Source organism: Dipodomys merriami, unplaced genomic scaffold, assembly GCF_024711535.1.
Source record: "Dipodomys merriami isolate MVZ:Mamm:240054 unplaced genomic scaffold, mDipMer1.0.p SCAF_233, whole genome shotgun sequence".
NCBI lineage: Eukaryota > Metazoa > Chordata > Mammalia > Rodentia > Heteromyidae > Dipodomys > Dipodomys merriami.
In genome coordinates this window covers 718,548-734,272 of record NW_027203749.1, presented here as the reverse complement: position 1 = coordinate 734,272, position 15,725 = coordinate 718,548, and the positions used below count along the sequence as shown (strand labels likewise).

The window sequence follows — 15,725 nt, the reverse complement described above, 5'->3', positions numbered from 1 at the left end:
AAGGGCCAGTACCTAGTCCCTGAGTTCAAGACTCAGTAACATCAGGGAGGGGAAAAAGAAAAAGAAAAACAGGGAGAAAGAGAAAACAAACATTAACAGCCATGTAGCCTAAATTAAATCAATGCCAAGAAGCCATGAAAGAAAGAAATTCATAGCAATAAGACAGAAACAAGATTACTTCAAGAACAAACCCGTCCTTCTTCCTTAACAAATAACAGACTGTAACTACTTAGTTTCTTCCAATAGTTCCAACAACTCCTTTCCTAATAGTTACTACGACACTTGAAAAAATGCAAAGATACCTACAAATATTCCTCACCATCGCCAGGATTAGAATTGCAATGTTTTATTCCAAATGAGTATCTTACGGGAAAGTAGTTTTTTGTTTTGGGTTTTTTTTTTTTGGCGGGGGGAGACAATCCATTTGTTTGTGATAAACTGTGTTAAAGAAAGAACAAAAGAAATGACCTTTGGTTACCCGATATTTCCAAAGGGGGGGGGACAGAGAGAGGGAAACGCTTTAAATATCACTGAAATTTTAATGGTTATAGTAAATAATTAAGTACGTCCTCCCCCCCCCAAAAAAATGAATAAATAAAAAGTCAAGCGAGTAAAATTTTAAAAAAAGGGAGGGGGAAATGGATGTTATTTTCGTGTCTCTCAAGCTGGGGTACTTCCCACAGATGTGAGGCGTTCAAAGGGAACTCCACAAAGACGTGGGGCTGGTTGTGTGTGTGTGTCTGTCTTTGTATGTGTGTCTGTGTGTATCTGTGTGTGTGTGTCTGCCTGTGTGTGTCTGTCTGTCTTTGTATGTGTATCTGTGTGTGTCTGTGTCTGTGTGTCTGTGTCTGCTTGTGTGTCTGTATCTGTGTGTCTGTCTTTGTATGTGTGTCTGTGTCTGTCTGTCTGTGTGTGTCTGTGTGTGTGTCTGTATCTGTCTGTGTCTGTGTGTGTCTGTCTTTGTATGTGTATCTGTGTCTGTCTGTCTGTGTGTGTCTGTATCTGTCTGTGTGTCTGTCTGTCTTTGTATGTGTATCAGTGTCTGTCTGTGTGTGTCTGTATCTGTCTGTGTGTGTGTGTCTGTCTGTCTGTGTCCTAAGGACTCACTGACAGGTAACGATCCAGGGGAAGAATTCTCCCATTCTAGTTGGAAAGCGATCCGCCAGCGGGACACACAGCCCGGTATTATCTGTATTTGGGGGGAAACACAGACACGGGGGGTGGGGGGACATGCTGGGGCTGCACATGGGAGGTGGGGGGGGCTGGGCAGCGGGTGGGCGCTGCACCCCGTTGTCTGGCATTGGGGGTGAAGATGCCCACAGCATGATCCAAAGGGGGGGGGGAGGGTTTAAAAAAAAAATCACCATTTTAATTCAAAAGAAACGGGGGGAACCCCGCGGGCGCCCCTCTTTCCACCCACGAGGCTGTCAAAGGAGCAAAGGGAGGGAGGCGGGGGGGGGGGGGACGGTGGGAAGCGTGGGGTGCGGGGAGGGGGTGCGGGGAGGGGGTGCGGGGAGGGGGTGCGGGGAGGGGGTGCGGGGCCCCCCCACTCCCCGCGATCCCGGGGCGCCCACCCCACCGCGGGAGGGGGGGGTCGGCGTCCGGGGAGGGGGGGAGGACGCGGATGGGGGGCAGGGAAGGGGTCCCGGGGGTCCCCCGCCCCGCCCCGCCCTCCGGCCTCGCCGGCCCGGCCCGCGCCGCTGTCACCGCGGCCCCCGGCCCCGCCGCCCGCCGCCCCGGCCCCGCCGGGCCCCGTCGCTCACCTGGGGGGGGCGGCGGCCGCGGGGAAGCGCGGGCCGCGGGTGCGGGCGGCGGCGGCAGGGCGGGCGGGAGCGGTCGGGCGCCGGGAGCCGCCTCCTTTCTCCGCCGCCGGCGGCCCCGCCAGGCCGCGCGTCCTCCACGGCCTCCCGGCCTCGCGGAGGGAGCGGGGGGCGCCGGCTCCCTCACACACTCCCCCCTCACACACTCACACACACGCGTCCACACACTCACGTTCACACACGCACACACGCGCGCGCGCGCTGCCGCCCGGCCGCTCCTCGCTCCCTCACACGCTCCGGCGCGCGCGCGCTCCCTCCCCCGCGCGCGTGCGCGCCGCCGCCGCCGCGCCCGCGCTGTCGCTCAGTCACACACGCCACGCTCGCTCGCGCGCGTGCGCGCTCTCACACACACACACCCCCCACACACACACACACAGCGCGCGACGCCGCTCCGCGCGCTCCCTCCCACCGCGGCGGCGGCGCGCGCGCGACCCCCGCCTCCACGCCCGCGCGCGCTCCGACGCCTGGGCGCGCGCGCACGCGCACTGCCCCGCCCTCGGCCCTCCCGACACGCCCACCCGGCGGGCGCGCGTGGTCCCAGGCGAGGCTGGTTGGTTGGTTGGAGTGGGAGGGAGGACCAAGAGGCGGGGTCGGGGAAACGAGGTCGGGTGATTGGTTGGTTGGTGGGGACAGGGGGCGGGGACGAGGGCGGGGCGCGGCCGCGGGGCGGACCGGACACCTGCGTGGCGCGGACCCCCGCCCTCCCGGATCCCCGCCGAGCCTGCGTCCACGCGTGCCCCCGCGCGTGCCCGCACGCGTGCATCCGCCCAGCCCTGCGCCCGCGCGTGCGCGCATCGCTGCCTGCATCCCTGCCTGCATCCTTCCATCCATCCTTCCATCCGTGCAGGCGCGCGCTGGGAGGCGCGGGCACGCGCGCGCGCGCCACGAGGACGCGCTTGTCCACCCGCCCCAAACCGTCCTCGCTGAGAAGGGGAAACCGGTGTGGGGGGGGGGGCGGGGGGGGCGATCGGGAAGAGCCCTGCCTTCCGTTGTGCCCTCCCCGCCCCCACCGCAGCCCCTGCGGTCGGCCCTGGGGGGGGGGTGGCGGGGAGACCCCGGCCTGGGCCCCGCACCCCCGCACCCCACCCCGGGAGTGCCGATCCCCATCCCGATCCGCCGCAGCCCAGACAATCCAGGCCTTTGTCTGGGATGGCGAGTTCGAGGCCCGCCTGGGTGACACCGGTTAGGACCTGGTGGCCCAGATTGCTGGACGGTCCAGCACTGCCAAGCCCAGCTGGAGCTGAGCGACCCAAGGAGGTTGAGATGTGAGGGTGGCAAGTTCGAAGCCAGCCTGGGCAGAAAAGGCCATGCGACTCTTTTTAATCCCCGCGTTTAAACCACCAAAAAGCAAAGGGCCCGAAGGCTCTGAGACTCTAAACTTGGTAAGTTGCAGGCAAAGCGGAAGCCTTGGATGGGGTGGAGGGCCCGGTGCAGTGGGGTCAGTGAGCAAGCTCCAGTTCCAGGCTCCCCCCAAAAAGCAAAAGCAAAGCAAGGCGGTTGGGTGCGGTGCCATTCCCACGGACACTGGGGCTTGAACTCAGGGCCTTGCTCTCTGGCTTGGCTTTTTTTCCTGCTCAAGCCTGGCGCCCTCCCGCTTGAGCCACGGCCCCACTCCCGGTTTTTGCTGATTCGTTGATGTTGAGCCTCATAGACTTTCCTGCCCAGGCTGGCTTTGAACCAACGGCGATCCCCAAAGCTCAGCCTAGAAATAAAACCATGTCCTGACTAGTTTTGTTCCCTAAGGGTAATATAACCGGATGGAGGAATTGAGCCCCAGGGGGTCAGGAAAGAGATTTGGAAGGCTGAGACTCAGATCCTGTCCGCTGACATTAAAGGAGTCACGTAAGAGACCAACAGTATCTTGCTGACCCAAGAAAAACAATCTCTCTACTCTGGCCATTACAAACCCAAAGCACTTCACATACACACACACACACACACACACACACACACACACACACACACACACACACACACACACACAGAGCTTCTGGAGAGATGGAGACATAAAAATACAGTTTCTAGAAGTCTCCAGGAATATTCATCATGGACTAACCACTAATCAGAGCTGCAAACCTCAATAAGAGTTTGAAGTTTGGGGGCTGGGAAGGTGGCTCAGTGGTAGAGCGCTTGCCTTGCATGCCTGAGGCCCTGGGTTCGATTCCTCAGCACCACATAAGCAAAAAGAAAAAAGCCAGAAGTGGCGCTGTGGCTCAAGTGGTAGAGCACCAGCCTTGAGCTGAAGAGCTGAGGGACAGCGCCCAGGCCCAGAGTTCAGGCCCCACAACCAGACCCAAAAAACAAAAAGCATTTGAGGTTTTAAGAAATCCAGTCCTTTCTTGACACCCATTCTCCTATGTACATTCATAAACCTGTCTACTGCTCTGTCCTTGAATTCTTTGGTGGACAAGATGGAGAACTTTCTGGTCTCCTGGATCAAGTGAGTCTAATTTAGTAACCGATCTAGGATGAGCCCAGCTGGATTTGAACTTGCTTAGATTGGGTCAATAGTTTCCAGCACCTGTGGGATCTAAGTTAACCTCCTTGTCTCCTATTCTGTTCAATTGTTTAAATAAAAACAAGTGTCCCTGGGCACCAGTGGCTCCCACCTGTCATCCTACCTACTCAGGAGGCTGGGATCTGAGGATCGCTGTTCAAAGCCAGGCAGGAAAGTCCATGAGACTCTTATCTCCAATGAACCACTAGAAAACCCGAAGTGGAGCTGTGATCATCATCCCTGTTAATAAATTCCTTTGAATCCAAAAGAGATCAAATTCCAGCACCTTTCTTGCAACATCAAAACCTGGGAATGCTTAAGTACTAGATATAAAAAAATGACAGACCTCATTTGTATGTAATGTTAAGATTACTTAACAGTAGCTAATGTATGACAGATACCATGTAAAGATGCGTTCTGAGCTGAGCACCAGTGGCTCACGCCTGTAATCCTAGCTACTCAAAAGGCTGAGTTCTGAGGATCTCAGTTCAAAGCCAGCCTGGGCAGGAAAGTCTGTGAGACTCTGATCTCCCATGAACCACCCGAAAACCAGAAGTGGTGCTGTGGCTCAAAGTGGTAGAGCATCAAGCCTTGAGCTCAGGGACAGCGCCCAGGCCCTGAGTTCAAGCCCCAGGACTGGCAAAAAACAAAAGTCTCACAGACTTTCCTGCCCAGGCTGGCTTTGAACCACGATCCTCAGATCTCAGCCTCCTGAGTAGCTGGGATGACAGGCGTGAGCCACCAGCGTCTGGCTGCATGTACAGGTTTTTATGTGATAGGTTTTGGCAAATAAGAGGCAGGGGCGTAGACATTATCTAGATGCTTCTTGATAGCCCAGGGACAGGGTCAGATTTAAATGTTTGGTTGGGGGAAGCTTCCTGATGTTTCTGGAAGAAATTGCAGGCAAATGGAAACAGAGGGAGAGGTCCAACAAGAAGACCCAGGATGAGCAGGAACGGGGGGGGGGGGGTCCCACAAATGGTAGGAGCCACAGGAAGACAGAGCTCATTGTGGTGTTAGACAGGCAGACTGTGATTGTAATCGATCCCCGAGTGCTAGCCCACAGAGTCCCGGTGTGGATGGAGAGGGGCTTGTAATAGTAAGAGATGTAACCAGACCTTGTGCCTAGTCCCATCCCTGCCCTCATCCTCAATAGGACAAAACAGCTATCGATTGGGATAGCCTGGCAATGGCACTGGAAGGGTTGCAGCTTTTTACCTTTCTTTTTGGTGGGTCATTGGCAGTAAGAGTCTCTTAGTCTTTTCTGCCTGAGCTGGCTTCGAACCTTGATCCTCTGATCTGAACCTCCTAAGCAGCCGGAATTACAGGCGTGAGCCACCAGCGTTGGACTCATGGAGAGGTTTGTGGTTGGTTGGTTGAATTTCTAGCTTAGAGATCCATTTTTAAAAAGTCCTTTTTTAAAAAGTGCTTCCCTAGACCTCATCTGTTCCAACTGTTTTCTGTCTGAGTTTCAAGGTGGAAATTTGATCAAAATGGAAAGATTTGACACAGGGGAAAAAAAGACAAGAAAATGGTGAAGAAGAATGTCATCTCTTAGAATTCCGAATGGTTATCAGTTTCAAAAAACAAAATAGTGTGGGTTTTTTTTTGTTTTGTTTTTACCAAGTATCTAAGGCTGGTGACAGGGAAATTCTTGCAGCTGGAGACAAGGTGGAGAGCATTTAAGAATAAGACTTTCACCAGCGAATCACAAGAAGCCAAGCTGTAAATCTAGCTGCCTGCCTGCGCCAGCCGGCTAAAACCAGCCTGAAATACAATGATCTCTTTAGAACAGCCAAACACAGGCCTAGCCTCCCACCCCCCCACCCCCATCCATGTCTCCCAACCCTGGTCTCAACTCCACTTCTACACATTGAACTTGACCTCTTCACTAAGACTGCTGATAGGGAACACAAAGAAATCTCCGGGTTGGGGAAACAAAGGATCTTTTTGTCTTGTTTTGTGCTCCTCAGGGCCTGGGCGCTGTCCCTGAGCTTCTTGTGCTCAAGGCTGGTGCTCTACCACTTGAGCCACAGCGCCACTCACTTCTGGCTTTTTCGGAGTAGTTTGCTGGAGATGAATCTCCTGGACATTTGGGTGGCTCATCGTTGCTATTCAGGAGGCTAAGATCTGAGGATCGCAGTTCGAGGCCAGCCCTGGCAGGGAAGTCTGTGAGACTCTGATCTCTAATGAACCACCGAAAATTCGGAAATGGAAGTGTAGTTCAAGTATTAGAGTACCACCAGCCTTGACCGAAATGAGCCAAGAGGAGAGTTCAAGCCATGAGTTCAAGTCCCAATATCTTCACACACACACACACACACACACACACACACACACACACACACACACACACACACACACACACACACACACACGACTATGAAATTGATCGAAGCTTTTCAAGTTGTTCTTAAGTTGAAGTTGCTCTTTTTGTTTGATTTTTGTCAGTCGTGGGGCTTGAACTCTGGGCCTGGGTGCTGTCCCTCAGCTCTTCAGCTCAAGGCAAGGGCTCTAGCACTTGAGCCACAGCGCCACTTCTGATTGTCTGAGTGGTTTATTGGAGATCAGAGTCTCACGGATTTTCCTGCTTGGGCTGGCCTTGAACCTCGATCCTCAGATCTCAGCCTCCTGAGGAGCTGGGATTATAGGTGTGAGCTCGGGCGCCCAGCTCCTTCTGCTTTTTACAAAGGGGCTCTCTGACTTCCTGAGCCAAAGAGAGTTTAGCAGAAAAACAGGTTGGTGGGGAACTTGGTGCGTAAAGCCTTTTAACTAAAAGCAGGCCATCACCCTACAAGTCTCAGCTGGCGGAGAAATATGTGATCACCCGGGGAATGGGGGGGGAGGGTAGGAGAAGTGGGGAGCCCCTTTGAAAGCAGAAGGTAGGGGCAAAGCTGCATCCTCCCCTCTGCTTGGCCCAAACCTGATCCTCATCCTGCGTTCCTGTGCCCCGCCCCCCCCCCCCCCCCGAGAAAGACACCCTGAAAGCAAGGGAGGAGAAAGATGACACCCCAGAAACACTAAGACAGAGAAGGATGAGGGAAGACATAAAAGACACGATTCACAAGATGCAAAGAAAAAAGTAAAAATAGAAGCCGGGGCCAGTGGCTCCCGCCTGTCAGCCCAGCGACTCAGGAGGCTGAGCTCGGAGGATCAAGGTTCGAAGCCAGCCTGGGCAGGAAAGTCCGTGAGACTCTGATCTCCAATAAAGGACTCAAAAAAGCCAGAAGTGGAGCTGTGGCTCAAGGGGTAGAGCGCTAGACTTGAACAGAAAAGCTCAGGGAGTGTGCCCAGGCCCTGAGTTCAAGTCCCATGACTGATAAAGGAAAGAGAGAGAGAGAAAAAAAAAAAGGAGGGAGGGAGGGAGGGAAGAAGGGAGGAAGGGAGGAAGGAAGGAAGGAAGGAAGGAAGGAAGGAAGGAAAGAAGGAAGGCAGGCAGGCAGGCTGGGTCCAATAGCTCACACCTATAATCCCTGCTACTCAGAGTTGCTTGGCTCAAGAATAGAGCACCAGCCTTGAGCAAACAAAGCTAAGCCAAAGCATGAGGCCCTGAGTTCAAGCCCCAGTACACACACACACACACACACACACACACACACACACACACACACACACACACACACACACACACACACACACACGAGTATAGAGAAGAAAATAAGCATCCTGGCTGACTCAAATATGTCGCTCCCGATCTACATTGTACCCACTGATTTGATCATAACAGCCATTTTTGGAATGTGGAGATCGGGTATTGGCCAGCACACCAGCTTTTAAGATGAATCAAGCAGCTGAGCACCCAGGCCCTGAGTTCAAGCCCCAGTACTGACATGAATGAATGAATGGATGGATGGATGGTTTCCTCCAATAACTACTAATGCTCTTCTCTGAATAACTGGTAAGGTTTTAAGCCATGAACGCGTGTGTGTGTGTGTGTGTGTGTGTGTGTGTGTGTGTGTGTGTGTGTGTGTGTGTGTGTGTGTGTGTGTGTGTGTGTGTGTGTGTATGCAACCCCTGGGACTTGAACTCAGGGCCTAGACACTATCCCTCAGCTTTTTGGTGGTTCATTGGAGATCAGAGTCGCACAAACTTTCCTGCCCAGGCTGGCTTTGAACCATGATCCTCAAATCTCAGCCTCCTGAGTAGCTGGGATGACAGGTGTAAGCCACTGGTGCCCAGCTAAACCATATTAATAACCATATTTAAATGATTTAAACATTTTGGTCTAACCAAACTTTGCCTGCCATATATATTTCTAGAGCTATTTCTAGACATTTCGACCACTTTGAGCCACAGCGCCACTTCCAGTTTTCTGGTGGTTCATGAGAGATCAGAGTCCCACAGATTTTCCTGCCCAGGCTGGCCTCAAACCACGATCCTCAGATCTCAGCCTCCTGAGCAGCTGGGATGACAGGCGGGAGCCACCAGCGCCCAGCTTGAAGTTTCTAGTGCTCTTTTCTTTTCTCTTTTTCTCATTCCTCCCGCTTTAAATTCTCCTCCCCCCCCTCCCTTTGCACCAGATTCCCCGTGTACCCCCCCACCCCCCCATTTGCTTCTGGTATTTTCTTCCACACTCTGACTTCGCTGAGGCTCGGCTTTCTTCGCCTGCCCTGAAATGATCAAAGCAGGAAAGAGAAGAATTTGGCCAGGACTCAGATCACACATTCCACACCACCACACACAAGGCAAAACCCCGAAGACATCAGCATTTGCAACCATCCAGGGCTGCTCCCAGACCATCAGCAGCGCGCACAGACCCAGCATCTGAAAGGAGACACACAGACTTTTCCTTCCCTCACCGGGTGACTTGGCTCTACCAACCTGACAGAATGCAGGCCCCGGGTTGCAGGCGGGTCCCCGGTGCCCTAACTTGGGTCTACGGAGGGAAATTTTGGCACGGAAGAGTTGCAACGTCGCCAGCAAAAAGCTGGGCCGGAGGCGTGACTCAGGTGGGAGAGCGCCAAGGTGGGTGTTCAGTGTTTTGCAAAATGCAAGTGGGACAGGGCCAGGCTTGAGCTGGGAAAGTGCAGAGATGGCGCTCAGGCCCTGGGACCAGAGCAGCCAGAAATGGCGCAGTGGCTCAAGTGGTAGAGCACCAGCCTTGAGCAAAAGCAGCTCGGAGACAACGCCCAGGCCCTGAGTTCAAGCCCCAGGACTGGAAAATAAATAAATAAATGAGTAAATAAATAAAGCTACTTTTTTTTCTCGTCAGTTGTGGGTCTCGAACTCAGGGCCTGGGCGCTGTCCCTCAGCTCTTCAGCTCCAGGCGGGCGCTCTACCACTTGAGCCACAGCGCCACTTCCGGTTTTCTGGTGGTTCATTGGAGATAGGAGTCTCACGAATTTTCCTGCCCGGGCTGGCTTTGAACTGTGATCTTCAGAGCTCAGCCTCTTGATCTTGTTTTTATTTTTTTTTAATGTCACAAAGATCATCAGTGAATAACTGATCTCAAAGTTCAATCTTGGCTCTACTCTGATCAGCTGACATTTGGTTAAAGGAGCATGCCAAAAGAAACGTCTAGAATAAGCCGGGCACTGGTGGCTCACACCAGCCATCCTTGCTGCTCATGGGAAAAGCTCCTGGTTCAAAGCCAGCCCAGGATGAAAAGTCACTGAGAGTCTTATGGCTCTACATAACCAACAACAACAACAAAAAGCCAGAAGTGGGGCTGTGGCCCAAGTGGTAGAGCACCAGCCTTGAGGAAACAAACCTCAGGAACAGTGCTCAGGCCCTGAGTTCAAGCCCCAGGACCAGCACAAAAACAAAACAAGCAAAGCTTGTAATCCTAGCTACTCAGAAAGCAAAATGCTGGGGCTGGGCAGGTGGCTCAGTGGTAGAGTGCTCGCCTCGCATGCATGAAGCCCTGGGTTCGATTCCTCAGTACCACAGACACAGAAAAAGCCGGAAGCGATGCTGTGGCTCAAGTGGTAGAGTGCTAACCTGAAGCAAAAGAAGCTCAGGGACAGAGCCCAGGCCCTGAGTTCAAATCCCAGGACTGGCAAAAAGAAAAAGAAAAAAGAAAGCAAAAAGCTGAGGATGCAGCCTTGTGGCACGGCCCTGGGTTCAAATCTCAGCCCTGAAAAAAGAAACAGGAAGATAGATAACGGCAAATGGTTAAAGAAAACGTATTGCCAGGAGCCAGTGACTCACGCCCAGCATCCCAGCGCCTCAGGAGGCTGAGATCTGGGGGTTGTGGTTCAAACCCAGCCTGGGCAGGAAAGTCTGTGAGACTCTGATCTCCATAGAAGCAGCAAAAAGCCACAGGTAGAGGTGTGGTTCAAGAGGCAGAGCACCAGCCGCCCTGAGTAAAAAAGCTAAGGGACAGCATCCAGGCCCTGAGTTCAAACCCCAGGACTGGTGTGTGTGCGCGCGCACACACACACACACACACACACACACACACATCTAGAATAGAGAGTAGGATAGCATATATAATCCTCAACATCTACAACAAACAAAATGGATTGGCTCATGCACTTGTATGTAAACCTCAAAACACTGCAACTCCTAGAAAGCCAAGCCTGGTCACACCTGCCTATAATCCCAGCCCTCAGGAGGCAGGAAGGAGCCTCACAGAGCTGGCACCAACCTGAATATTAGGAAACTCCTGTCTCAACAACAACCAACCACACAAGTAAGGAGCCAGTGGCTCACGCCTGTAGTCCCAGCTACTCAAGAGGCTGAGATCTGAGAAATCACAGTTCAAAGCCAGCACCAGGAAGAAACGTCGGAGAGACTCTTGTCTCCAATAAACCAGCAAAATGCTGGACTTGGAGGTGTGACTCAAGTGGTAGGGCACCAACTATGATCAGAAAGCTGAGAGTTCAAGTCCCTGAGTTCAAACCCTGGTACCAGTACCAAAAAATAAAAAAATTGTAGGGACTGGGAATGTGGCCTAATGGTAGAGCGCTCACCTAGCATGCATGAAGCCCTGGGTTCGATTCCTCAGGACCACAGACACAGAAAAAGCCAGAAGTGGCGCTGTGGCTCAAGTGGTAGAGCGCCAGCCTTGTATGAAAAATCTAGAGGTGAGACAGAGCCAAACCCTAAACTCAACCACGCCTGCCCTGCTACAAGAAAAGGCCAGCTCAGGCATAAAGTGAGCCTTCTCTTGAAAATAACCAAAAGAAAGAGAAAGACAAAGAAACAAGAAAGAAAAAATAAAGAACCTGAGTTGGAGGCGAGATTCAGCGGGCAAGCAAAAGTGTCAGATACTGAATTCTTTCTTCAGAGTCCTTGTCTCCAGCAAAGAAAGAGAATAATGAGTGTAAAAAAGGCTGGTGGCGTGGTTCAAGTAGTAGAGGGCCTGCTTAGCAAGTCCCAGTGTCTTGAGTTCAAATCCCAGTCAGGAAAAGATCTACCAAGAATTAGAAACTGGCTGGAGGAACAGAAGTTACTTATCGCCCTCTGCTGTTCGTCTTTGAGAACTACAGCCTTCTCTTCACACAGGAATTCCAAGATCTGTTGGTTTTTGTTTGTTTGGTCGGTCATGGGGCTTGAACTCAGGGCCTGGGCGCTGTCCCTCAGCTCTTCAGCTCCAGGCTGGTGCTCTACCACTTGAGCCACAGCGCCACTTCCGGCTTTTTGCTGGTGGTTCACTGGAGATAAGAGTCTCACGGACTTTCCTGCCTGGGCTGGCTTTGAACTGAGATCCTCAGATCTCAGCCTCCTGAGTAGCTAGGATGACAGGTATGAGCCACCAGCGCCCAGCTTGTTTGGTTGTTTTTTGTTTTGTTTTGTGCTGGTCTTGGGGCTTGAACTCAGGGCCTGGGCACTGTCTCTGAGCTTATTTTACTCAAGGCTGGTGCTCTACCTCTTAAGCCACAGCTCCACTTCTGGCTTTTTGTTGGTTAATTGGAAATAAAGAGTCTCTCAGCTTTGTCTGCCTCGGGCTGGCTTTGAACCATGATCCTCAGATCTCAGCCTCCTGAGTAGCCGGGATTACAGGCGTGAGCTACTGGCCTCTGACCAGAGCACTCTGATATATACGACAGGCAGATTTTTAAGTTATTTTTGCTTGTGCAGCCACCAAACCTCTGACTCCAAGTGGATGTCTTAAAATCCAGCACCAATGCCCTAGATCTGAGAGATCTAGAACTCAGTCCCCTCCTCCCCTTCCCTTCCTACCTCAGCCCCAAGTTCAAGTCTCCTTCCAGTACTTAAAGAAAGAAAGACTAAATAGAAATGGCTTACTGGTTTAGTTGAGCAAAGACAACCAGGTAGATGGCCCAGAGCCGATGTCACAGTCTTAGGTCCCAGTGTCTGCGACCCTGGAGCTGAGGTCCTGTCCCCCAGCCACCAACCCTCCACAATCCCCAAGCTCTATAAGAACTTCACCTAGCAGCTCAGTGGGCGGGGCTGAAGTTCTAGCCCCACCAATCACAGCCCGGCCTGGCTGGCCAGGCCCGCCCCTTGGAGCAGCTCATTAGCATAGGCTCAGGTGCTGATTCCTTTAGGCAACTCGTTCCCAGCTGGAAACAGGAAATCCCAGCATGCCTCAGGAGTTGTGCAGAGAAGAAGAAACACCACAAACAGTGTCTGGGCCTGGGGCTTCCAGCTCCTCCAGAGGCTGAGCTCTGAGGATCAGGGTTCGAAGCCAGCACCAGCAGGAAAATCCAAGAGACTCTGATCTCCTCTCAACGCCCCAAAGCTGGAGGTGGTGTTGTGACTCAGGTGGTAGAGCGCCAGCCTTGACACTAGACACTAAAAGCTCAGGGACAGCGCCCAGGCCTCGAGTTCAAGCCCCAGGGCTTGAACACACCAAAACCCAAACCAAACCAACACCAAGAATAGAAAGAAAGCAAATATCCAGGACATTCAGGGAAAGCAATGGTCTGATGTCGCCGGCCAGATGGGGGGCATTGCTGAGGAACCGGGGGGCTCCACAGAATTCCCAGCCCAGATAAAGCATCAAGGTCACCCAAGGTCATAGCCTTATTGGTGTTCCAAAGAGAAACAGTGGGCTGAGAGTTCTGGATCCCCCCCCCACCCCTCCCTGGGGTGGGAGAAGATTCCACAGAGAAATTCTCAGAGGTGGCGAAGAAGCCCTGAGTAGCTCATACCAGACCTCGAGGGAGGCCGGGAGCTGAGGATCACTGTTGGAGGCCGGCTGGAACAGGAAAAGAATTGGGAAGAGGCTCTGGTCTCCAATGAATCACCAGAAAGGTAGAGGGTGTGGTTCAAATGGTAGAGCACCAGCCTGAGTGAAAAAGCTAAGGGTCGGTGCTCAGGACCAAGGTTCAAGCACCAGTACTCACACACACACACACACACACACACACACACACACAGAAATTGTGACTTCCAGTGTCTCGCAAACTGGCTCACAACCATGGGTGATCATTCTGGGACTGGTTTGAGGTAGACTCAAAACTAACCGCTGTTTTGTTCTTGGTGGTCATCGTGGGTCTTGAACTCAGGGCCTGGGCGCTGTCTCTGAGCTCTTTTGTCCAAGGCTAGTGCTTTACCACTTTGAGCTACAGTTCTGCTTCCAGAGTTTCTGGAGATAAAGAGTCTCCCAGACTTTCCTGCCGTGGGCTGGCTTCGAACCACGATCCTCAGATCTCAGCCTCCCGAGTAGCTGGGTGACAGGTAGCCAGCTTCTTTACCATATTAAGTGATTGTCACAGTTCGGTTTGAAGAAGAAACACTATTCTCCAGTCAGTTTTATCATCTGTTACAAATATAACTAATGTTTGTAAAAGTCATAAACTATCAGGAAAAGAAAGAAAAGGAAGGAAGGAAGGAAGGAAGGAAGGAAGGAAGGAAGGAAGGAAGGAAGGAAGGAAGGAAGGAAGGAAAGTCATCTGCTAGGATAAAGTCTAGGATTAAAGAACAAGACTGGCTGGATTTCCAGGCGTGGTAGCTCACGCCTCTAATCTAGGCACAAAGCAGGCAGGGATGAGGATTAATCCAGGAGAGTGGGCCACCAAGAAAAAATTAATTATCAAGACCCTCTCTCAACTAACAAGATGGGCGTAGTAGCACATGTTTGACATCTCGGCTACAAGCAAGAGGCTGTGGATGGAAGACAATGAGACCCCATGAAAAAAATAACCTGAAGCCAGGCGCTGGTGGCTCCCGCCTGGCATCCCAGCGACTCAGGAGGCTGAGATCTGAGGATCGTGGTTCAAAGCCAGCCTGGGCAGGAAAGTCCGTGAGACTCTGATCTCCACTGAACCACCAGAAAACCGGAAGTGGCACTGTGGCCCAAGTGGTAGAGCGCCCGCCTTGAGCTGAGGAGCTGAGGGACAGCACCCAGGCTCTGAGTTCAAGTCCCACGACCGACCAAAAGAACTAAGAAAAAAAGCCGTGTGATCGGCGTGTTGTAATTACGCCTGTCTTTGAGTCAGGGCCTGCTCAGTTCTGCACACAGTCACGGCCATCATTTTGAGAAATGTTTCAGCCAAAACGAGCCTCTGAGATTTACCCTTGTAAGCTGGCTGGGGGTGGGGCGGGTCTGTCACGTGGTTAAGATATTTGTGCAACGTGTGATCATATTAGCGGGAACTAAGCCCCCCAGCAAAGGGAGCACCCCCCCCCCAAGTTCAGGGCCAAGATATTCAGGCACAAGAAAAACAACAACAACAGCTCTGCCAAGCATGGTGCTGCCCGCCTGTAATCCCAGCCCTCCGGAAGTTGTAAGGAAGGAGGATTTTGATTGGGCCTCTACTAGTCTGGACAACACAATAGCCGGGACCCCATCTCAAAAGACTCAAAAGGAGCCAGGTGCTGGTGGCTCACGTCTGTAGTTCCGGCCACTGGGGAGGCTGAGATCTGAGGATTGTGTTCAAAGCCAGCCCTGGGCTTTGGATCCCAGGAGAGCCCGTGAGACTCTCGTCTCCAATTAACTACAAAAGGAAAAGCACAGGCGGAGCGGGGACTCAGGTGGTGGAGGGCAAGATTTGTCTTTTTTGTTTTTTGTTTTTTTTCCTTTGGTCAGTCCTGGGGCTTGAACTCAGGGCCTGGGCGCTGTCCCTCAGCTCTTTTGCTCCAGGCTGGCACTCTACCACTTGAGCCACAGGCTCCATTTTCAGTTTTCTGGTGGTTCATTGGAGATCAGAGTCTCACGGACTTTCCTGCCTGGGCTGGCCTCGAACCCTGAGCCTCAGATCTCAGCCTCCTGAGTAGCCGGGATGACAGGCGGGAGCCACCGGCGTCCAGCTCTAGACTGCTAGCTTGGAGCAAACAAACAAAACAAACTCAGGGAGGGCTGGGCAGGTGGCTCCATGGTAGAGCGCTCGCCTGGCATGCATGGAGCCCTGGGTTCGACTCCTCAGTCCCCCACACACAGAAAAAGCCAGAAATGGCGTTGTGACTCAAAGGGTAGAGCACTAGCCTTGAGCAAAAGAAGCTCAGGGACAGCGCCCAGGCCCTGAGTTCAAGCCCCAGGATCAGAAAGAGAGAAA

General features: G+C 52.8%; 1 protein-coding gene across 6 annotated transcripts in view; it reads right to left on the bottom strand.

Moving 5' to 3' along the window:
- LOC138835348 (beta-citrylglutamate synthase B) overlaps window positions 1-12,598 on the bottom strand; it is a 45,869-nt gene extending 33,271 nt beyond the window's left edge. For 5 of the 6 annotated variants that reach the window (XR_011374558.1, XM_070033944.1, XM_070033945.1 and 2 more), the window contains exon 1: window positions 1,764-2,073. The gene's annotated coding sequence lies outside the window, so the exon portion shown is untranslated. Of the gene's footprint in view, window positions 1-1,763; window positions 2,074-12,510 lie in introns of those variants that run through there. The other variant, XM_070033943.1, reaches the window with a different exon arrangement.
- Window positions 12,599-15,725: the final 3,127 nt, after the last annotated feature.